Genomic DNA, 12,407 nt, shown 5'->3' with positions numbered 1-12,407 from the left:
CTGCAGCAAGAAACAGAGAGCACAGGGAGCTGAGAATGATGTCCCGAATCGCCCCACCCACTGTGGATGTCCCCAGGCACACCCACATCACACAAGCCATCTGAGAGGGAAACAAGCTCTGACTTTCACAGAGGATGTTCGCTATGGACTTAAGAGACTCCAGAGACCCAGACTGGCCTCAAAACCCTCTGGCTGAGGGTGAGTGAGATGCCACCACTCACTCCCTGCCAGTGCTGGCAACTTCTGCTAATTGAGGGCAAACACTCTTCAGGGAGACTCTTTTTCCTATGGTTTGTGGCACCAAACGCCACCTGAATCACCACAGATCTGTACCAAACCATCCCGGAGCCACTGCTGATCTGTGTCAGGCAGACCTGTAAGCCTTGGCATGAGCTCTGACACACACTCCCCAGCCAGCAGCATGCCAAGGCTAGCTGCCATTCTGCCCCTTCCCCATGCTCAGCACTGCTCCTGGCAGCATCACACTGACCGCCCCAATGTCAGCTGCCAAATGCTGGCCAAACACTCATTCACAGAAATGACTGAGTTACACAAATGGTTCCCGAACTCTTCACACTGATCTGAGCTCCAGGGCTACACCATCAGCTCCATTCAGGCTTCTGACCACTTAGTTTTGGTCCAGGATCAGTCCTGTGACTCCTGTGCAGCATTACACATGCAAACAAAGCCAGAAGACAACTCTTAACGCACACTTTGCAAATCACAGTACAGGCTATTCTTTAGTTCAGTGTGATCCCAGCAAAAAAAAAACCAGATGGGAAGGAGTACAAGAGAACCAGGAGGAACACAGGGCATAATCAAGCTGTACTGCCTGTGCTGAGGGCACTGATTTAGTAGGTCCTCAAGATCAAAGCACACCTATTTGCAGCTTCTCAGGTTGGAAAAAAAGGAACATCTTGAAAGAGGGACAATCAGCACTAGAGACTCAAGCCCTTAAGAGATGATTTGGAGAACAGAGAAAGGGTAGGAGCCCTAAAACCAGACAAAGACACAAACTAACAGTGAATAAATTCCAACAAGAAGAGATCACTACTCTCAGCCCCCAAGGGATGTAAAAAGAACAGATCCAAAGGCATCACATGATCACCGAAAGACACCAGAGGTCTGATATTTGACATTCCTTGTCTATTGTGTCATTCCAAGGAATCCAGCCCAAACTATCTGCACACACATCTGCCCAAATGCTGGACAACCACTTGGAGAGCCCCACGTTGGTGCTCGTGTGTAGGTGGGTTTGGCTGTGAATGAATGAAACTCATTTTGTTTTAAAATAAATTCGCCTTCTCCTTTCCGAGGTCTCACGTCATTGATTGCTCGCTTAACTCCCAGCAGTCAGCAGGGAGCCGTGAGCTTCCTTCCCATCCAATGGAGAAGTTCAGGTCTCCCAAGAGGCAGAGCAGCAGTGGGTGGCTTCCACTGGAGGATGCCATCTGCACAGAGAATGACATCCCTGCCGGATGGGGGAAGATCCCACGCTCCGTGGAGCATCCCATCCGTCATGCCCATGTGGCTTGATAGCTTAAAAAAGACAGAGGAGAGTGAGCACAGAACAGACACACCCACACGTCTGCATTTATAAGAGGAAAGCAACAGTTTCCCAAGGAATTCAGTGTAAATTAGTTTTTGAGCTGCTCTGAGATTTTACACAACACCCCCAGCTCAACTGGTCCTGGTGACAAACCACTCCAGAGCACCACGATCCTACCCTGGTCTCTGCTATTAATCTTTTCCTTGTAATCCATTCCTGCCTAACACACCAAGGACAGTTACTTCACTGCTCAAAACAGCAAATTAAGACTTTAGGTATCAAATCCAACACCTGCCTGTGGCACTTCTTTTTATGGCAGGTTTCACACCAACACTCTTCCAGCTCAAGGATCACCAGCATCATCCATGCTCGACTCAGAGCAGAAGCCAGGCTGTGGCATTTTCTGTCCCACCCACCTGCACTAGGTGCTCTGAACCCCAAATACAGAACCAACACCGTTTCCCCCCCCAAAGTTGTTACCAAATATCTGCAGCCACACGCAGAGCAGAGACGAGGGAAGCTGTGAGAAGGGAGTCAGCAGTTCGTTTTCCTTCCTTTCGGAAACAGCAGCAGGAAATTGAAACAAGCAGACACCGCAGCAGAAAAGCCACCTCCTTCCCGTGCCACCTCACACTCGCTGGGGCAACAGCTGGGTGACAACAGCCTGTCCCTCACCCCGGGGTGGCAGCAGTGCTGTGAATCCTGGACCACACGTGAAGGTACCCGGGCTGGCTGCACGAGTGTCGCGTGCTCCAACATCCACTTCCCCATCAGAGTGGAAAAATATTTCCTGTGCTGGGACTGCTGCTCCAAAGGAGGAGCGAGGGGCGTATTTCAGCCTCCTGCCAGTTCCTGCTGAAAGCTACTGCAGCCAGCAGCTGTTTGCGTGGATTGGGAAGTGAGGAATGCACGAGAGCATCAGTAAACCAGAATTACACAAGTCCTAGAGTTATGGGAAACTAAAAAGAAAAGGCCTAAAGCTACAGTTCCTGATTTCTCTTTGAGAATTCAGCAGCACACAAATTGTAAAAGCTGAGAAATTCAATACTAGAGCTGCTTGTACAGTGTTCATCATTACACCACAGCAGAAAGGGTTTGGGGAAGAGTGGGATGTGGTTTGGGATGTGTTACACATCCCAGCTCACATCTTTACTCAAATCCTATGGACTAGAACACTTCATCTCAAGCTTTAAAAATACCTTGAAAAGCTGAAATTCACATCAACCCTAAAAGCTCTTATTCACTAAACAGTTATGGCTCCAGTCAGAAATCCTCTGGGCCACCCTTCCTCCAGTGAAAACAAAACCCTGGCTAACTCAAGTGCAGACTTAAATATAGCCAGATGCCCTTCAGAAGGTATTTGGTAACACAGGCTCAGAGCTTGAAGATGGACTTGTTTGATTGGAACTTTATGCCCAGCACAACCTCTGAAACATTTGTCCACATGGCTTTAATTGGGGACTTGGACAGGAAAAAAACAGTGCATTTCAGATGTGTTTTCCAGCTTCACTCCCTGCTCCTCAAACTCCAGCAAATGGTGGTGAGAAAGCTGGAGAACAGGAATTAAAGCCTTTGAAAGCTGTGTTTAATTCTCTGTTCTACTTCCAGAAAGCAGAATTTTCTTTCTCTTTAAATGCAGGATCTTAAAATTCATGGGTCTGAGATGATTTCTAAAAATGCCAACTCCTTTTGTTAAGTGTCTCAACTTGAATTGCCACCGCTGATAAAAGTTATCACAAAATGTGACATTGTACCTGGAAAACAAAAAGAGCCTTGGAAGCTCTTGAGCTGGGCTGAATTAAACATAAAAATCACCAGACTGGTAAAATAGAGACTTTTCAGCAGGTTGTTCAGAAAAGAGAGAGCCCAAGAGGGATCTTTAAACATCATGACACTGCTTTGAGAGTCAGGACTGGGAGGGCACCAAAGATCCCATGGGAAGAGATTACACAGGGATTAGGGGAGCACATAAAGCACAGTGAGGCCACAGGGCTGCAGTAAAACGGGGCACAACTGGAACAGCATTACAAGCGCCCTGTGTCCTCCCCCGACCCCAAACCAGGGCTCCCACACCAGCTGCGCTGCACTTCTGGGCACAGCAAAACCCGATGCAACAGGGTTGGCAGCTGTTGCCAGGTAATTCATACCCAAACACTCCTTTCCTTACACAAGCACCCAGCACCAACCAAAGAGAAAGAACAGAGCTCGGCAGCAGGGAAGGGTCACAGTAATAACTCCAAGCACGCAGATCCATCCCAGCCCTGCCCTCTCCCAACCTCTGCTGATCCTCACGGCACAAGGTGGCTGGGTTGACAGCCAAAACAACAAGAAATAAACCCAGCAGCTCCAAACCTGGACTGCTTCCATTCAAAACAAGCTTTTAAGCAAGTTCCCCTCGGAGGGGGAAAATACAGACGGCAACTGAGGCGGAACAAAGCGTTTCCCCGTCAGCTAAGCCGAGGGCTGGTTTCGGGCAGGGGTGAATTGAAAAACCGAGGCAGCGAGAGGAGGGCAGCTACCCCCAGACACAGGATCCCACCTGGACACGGGATCTCAGCACACTTTGCGTCCAACCCGACTACTCCTGGCTCCTCCTGGGCACCCAGGCGGGTCATTTATTTGCGATTTGGAGATCACTGACTCGTGAGTGAGAACCTGGCACGACCTGGAGGGCTCCTCCAGCGCCCCAACGCCTTCGGCCCGTGGCAGGAGCTCCGGAAGGTCCCGCCCGAGGAGCCGCCGGCTCGGGGCCCCGCGCCCCTCAGGGAGCTCCCCCCGGCCCCGGGCAGCACCGGCCGCCCACCGGCTCCCCGGTACCACGGAGACCGCCGGGCCCCACGGGTGCCGGGGGGTGTAAGGGTGACACCGAGCGCTCCGGAAGCTGCGGAGGGGCGGGGGCTGCTGTGAAGGGAGCAGCGGCCGTGCCTCCGGGCCGCCAGGCAGGCCGGGCCCGCAGCGGCCGCAACGGCCCGGGCGGACCCTCGCGAACGGCCCGGGCTGCGCGGCACACAGCACGGGGTGTCGGGGGTGCCAGCCCGCGGGTGCCCGCCCCGCGAAGCAAAGCACAGCACAACCCAGCCCAGCCCAGCTCCCCGTCCCGGCGCCGCTGTGCCCCGGTCCCGGCGCCCCGCAGCCGCCCCCGGCCCCTCACCCCGAGCAGGGCCCGGCGCCGCCGCTCCCGGCCCGCGGTCACGGAGCCTCCGCGCGTGCGCACGCCGGACCGCCGCGGGGCCAGCCGAGGGGCGGGGCCAAGGGGCGGGGCCAGGCGGGGAGGGAGGGACGTGATTGGTGGAGGCGTGAGGGAGAGGAACGGCGAGCGCGAGGCGGGGTGGGACCGGCGTGGTAATGAGCGAGTGTGGTAATGAGCGTGATAATGAGTGAGCGTGGTAATGAGCGTGATAATGAGTGAGTGTGGTAATGAGCGTGATAATGAGTGTGGTAATGAGTGAGTATGGTAATGAGCGTGATAATGAGTGTGATAATGAGTGTGGTAACGAGTGAGTGTGGTAATGAGTGTGGTAATAAGTGTGGTAATGAGAGTGATAATGAGCGAGTGTGGTAATGAGTGTGGTAATGAGTGTGATAATGAGTGAGTGTGGTAATGAGCTTGATAGAGTGTGAGTGTGCGGGACAGAGTGTGGTAATGAGCGTGATAATGAGTGTGGTAACGAGTGAGTGTGGTAATGAGTGTGGTAATGAGAGTGATAATGAGTGAGTGTGGTAATGAGCGTGATAGTGAGTGTGGTAATGAGTGTGGTAATGAGTGAGTGTGGTAATGAATGTGGTAATGAGTGTGGTAATGAGTGAGTGTGGTAATGAGCGAGCGTGGTAATGAGCATGATAATGAGCGTGATAACGAGTGAGTGTGGCAATGAATGTGGTAATAAGTGTGGTAATGAGTGAGTGTGGTAATGAGCGTGATAACGAGTGAGTGTGGTAATGAGCGTGATAGTGAGTGTGGTAATGAGTGTGGTAATGAGCGAGTGTGATAATGAGCGTGGTAATGAGTGAGTGTGGTAATGAGAGTGATAATGAGTGAGTGTGGTAATGAGCGTGATAGTGAGTGTGGTAATGAGCGAGTGCGGTAATGAGCGTGATAATGAGTGTGGTAATGAGTGTGGTAATGAGCAAGTGTGGTAATGAGCGTGGTAATGAGAGGGATAATGAGTGAGTGTGGTATTGGGTGTGGTAATGAGTGTGGTAATGAGAGTGATAATGAGTGAGTGTGGTAATGAGCGTGATAATGAGTGTGGTAACGAGTGAGTGTGGTAATGAGTGAGCGTGGTAATGAGTGTGGTAATAAGCGTGAGTGTGCGGGACCGAGTGTGGTAATGAGTGTGATAATGAATATGGTAATGAGTGTGATAGAGTGTGAATGTGATAAAGAGTGTGAGTGTGTGGGACTGAGTGTGGTAATGAGTGTGATAATAAATATGGTAATAAGTGTGTTAAAGAGTGTGAGTGTGCGGGACTGAGTGTGGTAATGAGCATGATAATGAATATGGGAATTAGTGTGATAATGAGTGTGGTAATGAGTGTGAGTGTGCAGGACCAAGGGTGGTAATGAGTGTGTGATAATGATAATGAGCGTGTGTGTTACTGTGTGATACCACGAGTGACAGCGTGTGAGAGTATGTGATAGTGAGTGTGTGATACTGTGTTGCACACCACCAGTGCACCCTCCCCTGCAGTTTAGCACCTCTGGGTGCCAGGCATGGGAGCTGCTGTGGGAACGTGGGTGTGACCCTGGAGCCACATCCAGCCTGCATTAATCAGCTGCTCACCACCTTGAGGGTTTCCTTTCCATCCAGGTAACTCCGAAGCAAAGCCGTGGAGTCGCCTGCTCTGTGTTTGGGGTGAGGACGGTGTGCCACAGATCTCCCCAAGGACACAGCGCTGCTCCCTCCCAGCTGCTGCACCTCCACCACCACCCCTGCAAGATCTGTGTGTTTATTTAGGGATTCCTTTGGTCCTGGAGCATCTTGGAGGGTGCTGCATCACTTCTTCATGCTCTCTTAGAGGTAGGTCAGACCCCACCTGGATTTTCCCCTTTCCTGGGACCCCCACCAAGACCTCAGCAGCAGTGGTTAAAGAACCACAGAACCAGAGAATCATTTAGGTTGAGAAAGACCCTTAAGATCACTATAATTCCTTCTGAACCAGGAAGTGTTCACCAATTCTTATCAAATTATTTGAAACCTCCCTGGACTTTACACCCAGCAGCACTGATTCACCCATGCCATGATACACCTGCCCTAAAAGCCTTATAAAATAAAGAACATTATGTTTGGAGTCAGTAGTTACAGCAAAAAAAAAACAAAACAACATATAGAACCACTACATACTGTAGGAAATAGAGGGATATTATAAAACTCTTCTTCCAGGGTTAAACATGTGAGACTCATCTTCACAGAGCCTCAATAAAGTTGGTTTTCATCCCAAAATGTACAGTGCCAAGCACATAACCACGACAGCTCCAGTGAAAACCCTCTGGAGCTGCATCCCCCCACAGCTCAGCCTCGTATGCAAATGCCCATGGATTTCTCTGCTCCAGGATGGATGAGACTGTCACATACTTGAGTTCAAAATACTCACAAAGTACTAATAATTGCCAGAAGTGATTGATAGCCTGCTTGCAATGTGTCTGCTAAAGCAATAAATTTCACATTTACAACTCAGGTGCTTGGGATTCCTGTCTCCTGCGGCTGTAATTAGAAACTGGAGAGCAATGCAAAGGGTTTTTTTTTTTTTCCTAAAAAATAGATAGGGATGCTTCATAAAGCCATGCTGGGAGCAGACTGTGTGATCCATGTGGTTGCATGGGTGGGCAGGTATGAAATATCCTGTGATCCTAAATAGGAAAAAGTTCCAGGGAGATTTGGGGATGGTGAAGAAGGGTTTCTGTCCAGTCTTGCAGACCTTCATGGCATGGCTGGGAGATAAAGGGATGCTCCCAGTGTGGAGTCCTGGCTGGTGAGAGAGGATGGGTGAGGCCTCAGGGTGATGCTCTGAGGCTGAAGGTGCTGCAGATAAGGGCTGCAGGGTGGGGGAGAGCAGAGGTGAATTGGGTGCAGCTCCTGGTGGAGGGAAGGGCACTATGGTGGAGATAAACCAGTCAGGTGGTGGCTGAGCTGTGGGAAGAGTCTTGAATTGCATTGGATTTATTTATTTTTTCAGTTTTGAGCAGGGATTCGTGATCTGATCTTGCATCAGGGTCCCTGGAGGGTTTTGCCAGGCACAGAGAGTGGCTGAGGTACCTCATCTCAGCAGTACAAGTGCATGGCTGGTCCTCAGTCTCCCTTTTCTCACACCTTTTCACCACTTGTCCTGCATTCCATGATGGTCCAACAACCTGAAACAGAGCCACGGGCAACATGAATCTGGGCTCTGGTGACCAGCTGAGCCTGTCAGACCCCACTGCACAACTTCCTCCAACTGTTCTGTGTTGTGAGGGGGGCTGCAAAGATCTTCCCTGAGTCTGAAAGGTGAACCTCAATGTCCTGCTGTCCCTAAAGACCCTGTTTTCACAGGGATGCAGACCTCACAATCCTCACTGCCTGCAAAAATATTTTATATTTTACATTATTTTTACCTTAATGATCCCCAGATTTAGTCCTTTATGCCTTTTTTTTTTTTTTTCAGCTGGATCCCTTCCTCCCCATGCTGTTCTTTCCTACACCCTTCTCTGCATGCTCCCCAAATCAGTATGCAAAGCACTGAGTCCTCCAACAAGGCATCAACTCCTGTCTGATCCATCCACACACTGGGGTAACCAGCCAAATATTTGCCTTCCCCCTGCTCCTTTTCTTGCAGTGGTGCTGGAAGGCTGTTGAATTAATTTCTCCGTGGCTGCTCTCCCTCACACGGTTTTGGCTCGAGGTCCTACACTAATGTCTACAAAATCTGACGCTTGAGGCTCTGTTAAATTGCCAGGCTTAGCCTGTGCTCCAGGGAATAGCCTGGCCACTCAGGAAACTGCCTGTCCAAGCTCTGCTGGGATTGCTGCAGCACTTTGAATTCACAGCCCACTCGATTTCAGATTAATTTCCCTGAGCAGACAAACCCAAAGTGACAGGAATTAGGAAGAAATTCCTCTGCAGGCAAAGGATAATAGGTGAAATTTCATTTCATTCTCCTCTGCAGCAGCTGCTGCTGGTTCCTGCCAGGGACCAGGAAGACAAAGCAGGGATGGATCTGGTGTGTGCATCCCCCTCCTGCTGGGTGACTTTGCTGTCCAACCCGGGGATTTACCTACTGAGAGGGACTTGTTCCTCCTCCCTGCTGCTAGTGGGAGATGCCCCATGAGCTCAACTCAGCTCTCTGTGTTCCACTGCCTGCCTTTCTTGGGGGAAATGACAATCTTGAACACTTTATGTTGGAAGGGACCAGCCCAGGTTGTTCCAACCCGCTGCTATGGTCAGGGACACCTTCCACCGTCCCAGGCTGCTCCAAGCCCCACCCAACCTGACCACGAACACTTCCAGCATCCATATCTCCTCTGGGCAACCTGTGCCAGGGCCTCACCACACTCATCATCAAACATTCTTTCCTTATGTCAATCCTAAATTTACCATTCTCATTTGAAACCCCAGCCCCTTCTCCTGTCATCCTGACCCCGATCAAAAGGCTGTTTCCATCCCTGCCTTTGCTAAATCCAGCCAGGAACCTCTGCAGCCGAGTCCTCTGGTTTGTGTTTCTGTCTTACCTGCTCTGGCCACACTCACCTCACCATTAATGCTAATTAGGGGCAGAACTCATCCCGTTTTGCCTTCTGCCTGCTTTTCCCAGTGGGGATTTCCTTTCTCTTCCCGAATCAAGCCTCTCCCCGCTGTGGCAAGCGCTTCTCCCTGCAGCTGCGTGCCACCTAGTGCACACTGAGCCGCGCGGCAGCGCCAGGGCCGGCGATCCATCCCTCGGAGCTTTCCTGGAGCCAAAAGAGCCTTTCAAGGTCCCTTCCAGCCCAAGCTGTTCAATGCAGAGTCACGCTCGGGCACTGCTTCTCCATCCCACGCATGTTCCTGCACTGGGAGGCAGCGATGTCCACCCATCTCTCTTGTCAGCCCGGCTGTCCCCACACAGGTCATCACTTCCCAAATCACCCACTTAGGCACAGTTTGGGCTCTCTGGAGTGAATCTAAAAGCACTGAGGCTGCAGCAGTCCAGTCTCACAGCAGCAATGCTGCAGTAGGAGTGGGATGGATGAATTCCCGAGAAGCCAGCAAGTGCTGGTCCCAGTGGACAAGTCGTAAAAATAAATACACCTATATATATATTTGCATATATATATATAACATATATACGGCTGTTGTCCCATAGGATGCTGCTGCCAGGTGAGATTTCACCATCATTAGTAATGGCAGGCAGAAAAGGGAGTTACAGCTCATGGTCCACAGCGGGTGCCTTTGGTGACAGAAGGGACGCAGCTCCCTGTTTCCCATCCCCTATTCCCCGATGTGATCCGTTCCTGCTCCTCCCCAGCCCTGGATGGCGGCTGGAGCCCATGGCACGGGTCTGCTGCCCTCCGGAGAGGCTCCTGTCAGCACCGCGTCCTTGGGCTGCTCCTTCCCACCTGCCTGAGGTCGGGCAGGAAGCAGATTAGGGAGGAACAAAGGGGATTTTGTCTGGGGAGGGGATGGGTACCTCTCCCCGAGCTCCAGCTTGCTGCAGCCCAGAGCAATGCTGAGCCTCTCTGGGGGCTTCCACTGCTCTTTCCTCAGCCCTGCCCTTCCTTCTGTACTTATAAACTGCCAGAAAACACCTTAAAATTAGCTCGTGGTTCCCAAATAGCACAGAAGCGTGCTGGGAGCACAGCTCCAGCTGCACCGAGGCGGGGCTTGATGTCAGGACAGGGAACCAAAATGGTCTTGTACTGCATTTACATCTTTCCCTTCTTCAAACCCAGGCTGTTTTGGGGCTGAGAGCTCCCAGGATGCCACATTGCAGGATCCTGTCACTGGCTGTGCCCTGGAGTAGCAGGAGAAGCAGAGGAAGGAGGGGAGGCTCCATCCTGCTGTAAATGCAGCATTTTTCGTGCCAGTGTGCCCCAAAGTGAAAGCAGCAGCGGGAGCCCCCTAAATAATTGGTGATTTAGCTCAGCAATCACCAGGGGAATCCTGTCATTCTTTGTACTTTGGCTAATGGCTTGAAACAGCAACTGGTGTTCTCTGCCCCTTCTTTTCCTCCTGGCAGAAAGAAGATGCCTTTTATTTCAGCTTATGGCTTTTTCATATGGCACCAGGCTCTTCTTTACATCCTCAATGCATTTCCTGGCCATGGTATAGCCTGGACAAATGAGTTTATCTCTCCTCTCTGTATTTTCCCAATTAATCAAAACAGGAAATCAGTTTGGATTTTTTGTTTTGGTTTGGTTTTTTTGTTGTTTTTTTTTTTTTTTTTCTGGAGGCCTTGTATTTTCTGCAGTTTCATGAGCCACTTGTGTCGGAATCTGTGGGTATTGATGATTCCGAGAAAGTCTCTGTCTTTCTGCCCCGCTGCCAAAGCAGAAGCCATAATTCGTCTGTGCTGGTTTCAAGGTTGTTTATTCTGTTTATCTCTAACATGTTCTGCTGCCCTGCCGCAGCTCTGTCCTGCAGGGCAGCGTGTGGGGCTCTGCCCTCAGTGGGATGGTACAAACATTAAATACCACAAACTACCTGTGCTGGATTTACAATAACGTGCCAATATCTGTCACCTACGTTGGACAGTGTGTCCCCAGCCTGAACCAACAGAAAAATGCCAACACCACAGTGAAACATGGAGGGCATGAAGAAGGAGAAAAAGGACAAGACACACCCAATTTCCTCCATCTTGTCCCCTCTGAACCCCTAATCTAGAAACCTAAAATTTTACTTTTGCACCCGTGTCACACTTAATTATTACTTATATCAAACACTCAGAGCTGGTAATTCATCCTGTAAGATTGAAAACTCTTTTCCATGGACAGAGATCACAGCCAGTGTCTCTGGGGGCTCTGTACAGGGGGGTTCCTGACCCCTGCCAGGGTCCCAGACCTGCCAGGGCAGCCAGAGGGAAGCCCTGGATTCCCACACACTTGTTTCCCCCAGTTTCTACCCATGGCCAAACTGCTACCAGAAAAGGGGTCTGCTGGAGATGCCACCCACTGCCATAGGAAGCATGCTGCTCATGGCACCTGGCAGCTGCTGAGTGGATGTGGGGATGGCCCTGAGTCCTCCAGAAGCTTCTCTCCCATGAGCATCTCTGGAGTGTCCTGGAGTGTCCCTGCCTGACTAAGCAGCAAGGCCATCAGGAAGCACAAAAAGAGCTTCTTTTTCTCCTGGCACACAAGAGAACAGCCTTGCTGTCCTGTGGAATTTTATAATTAGCCTTTCTTATGTTGTGGCTGCTCCTTGAATAAGGCTGGCTGTGTTTTCTTTTCCTCAGAGCAGTGTAATCCCCCAGCCTGATACTGCCAAGCCACTCAAAGCACACACAGGAATGATGTAGACATGGAAAAAGGCTGAGATGCTGCTCCATTGCCCAGAGAAATCCTGGATGGGGTGGAGAGCATCTCATCCCTGCATGTCCACATTATGGTCCTGCTCTGCCAAACCTAGATGTGGATTGATGCTGGAGCTGATGATTCCCAGTCCATGGGCCCTGGCAGACAGCCAGGACAGTGGGGAGTTTGTCAAAGTTTAGGCAAAACAGACTTAAAAGGCACCTTTGAAACTTGTGCTCATGATCTGGTTAATTAGAGCTTTGCTGCTACTGGGAAATAAAACTGCCTAATTGCTAATTACTGAATCCCTGCAAAAAAAGGAACAGCAGAAGCAGTTGGCAACAGTTGTCGCCAGAACTGGCTTTGTGCAGAATTAAAATACAAAAACCCAGACTTTTT

The 12,407-nt window shown here is 50.6% G+C and overlaps 1 protein-coding gene across 3 annotated transcripts in view; it reads right to left on the bottom strand.

Moving 5' to 3' along the window:
• Nucleotides 1-4,787, bottom strand: part of DTX2 (deltex E3 ubiquitin ligase 2) — a 34,372-nt gene extending 29,585 nt beyond the window's left edge. For 2 of the 3 annotated variants that reach the window (XM_030287896.4, XM_030287899.4), the window contains exon 1: nt 4,701-4,787. The gene's annotated coding sequence lies outside the window, so the exon portion shown is untranslated. Of the gene's footprint in view, nt 1-2,029; nt 2,321-4,700 lie in introns of those variants that run through there. The other variant, XM_030287898.4, reaches the window with a different exon arrangement.
• Nucleotides 4,788-12,407: the final 7,620 nt, after the last annotated feature.

Source organism: Taeniopygia guttata, chromosome 19, assembly GCF_048771995.1.
Source record: "Taeniopygia guttata chromosome 19, bTaeGut7.mat, whole genome shotgun sequence".
NCBI lineage: Eukaryota > Metazoa > Chordata > Aves > Passeriformes > Estrildidae > Taeniopygia > Taeniopygia guttata.
This window is presented reverse-complemented; position numbering and strand designations above follow the sequence as displayed.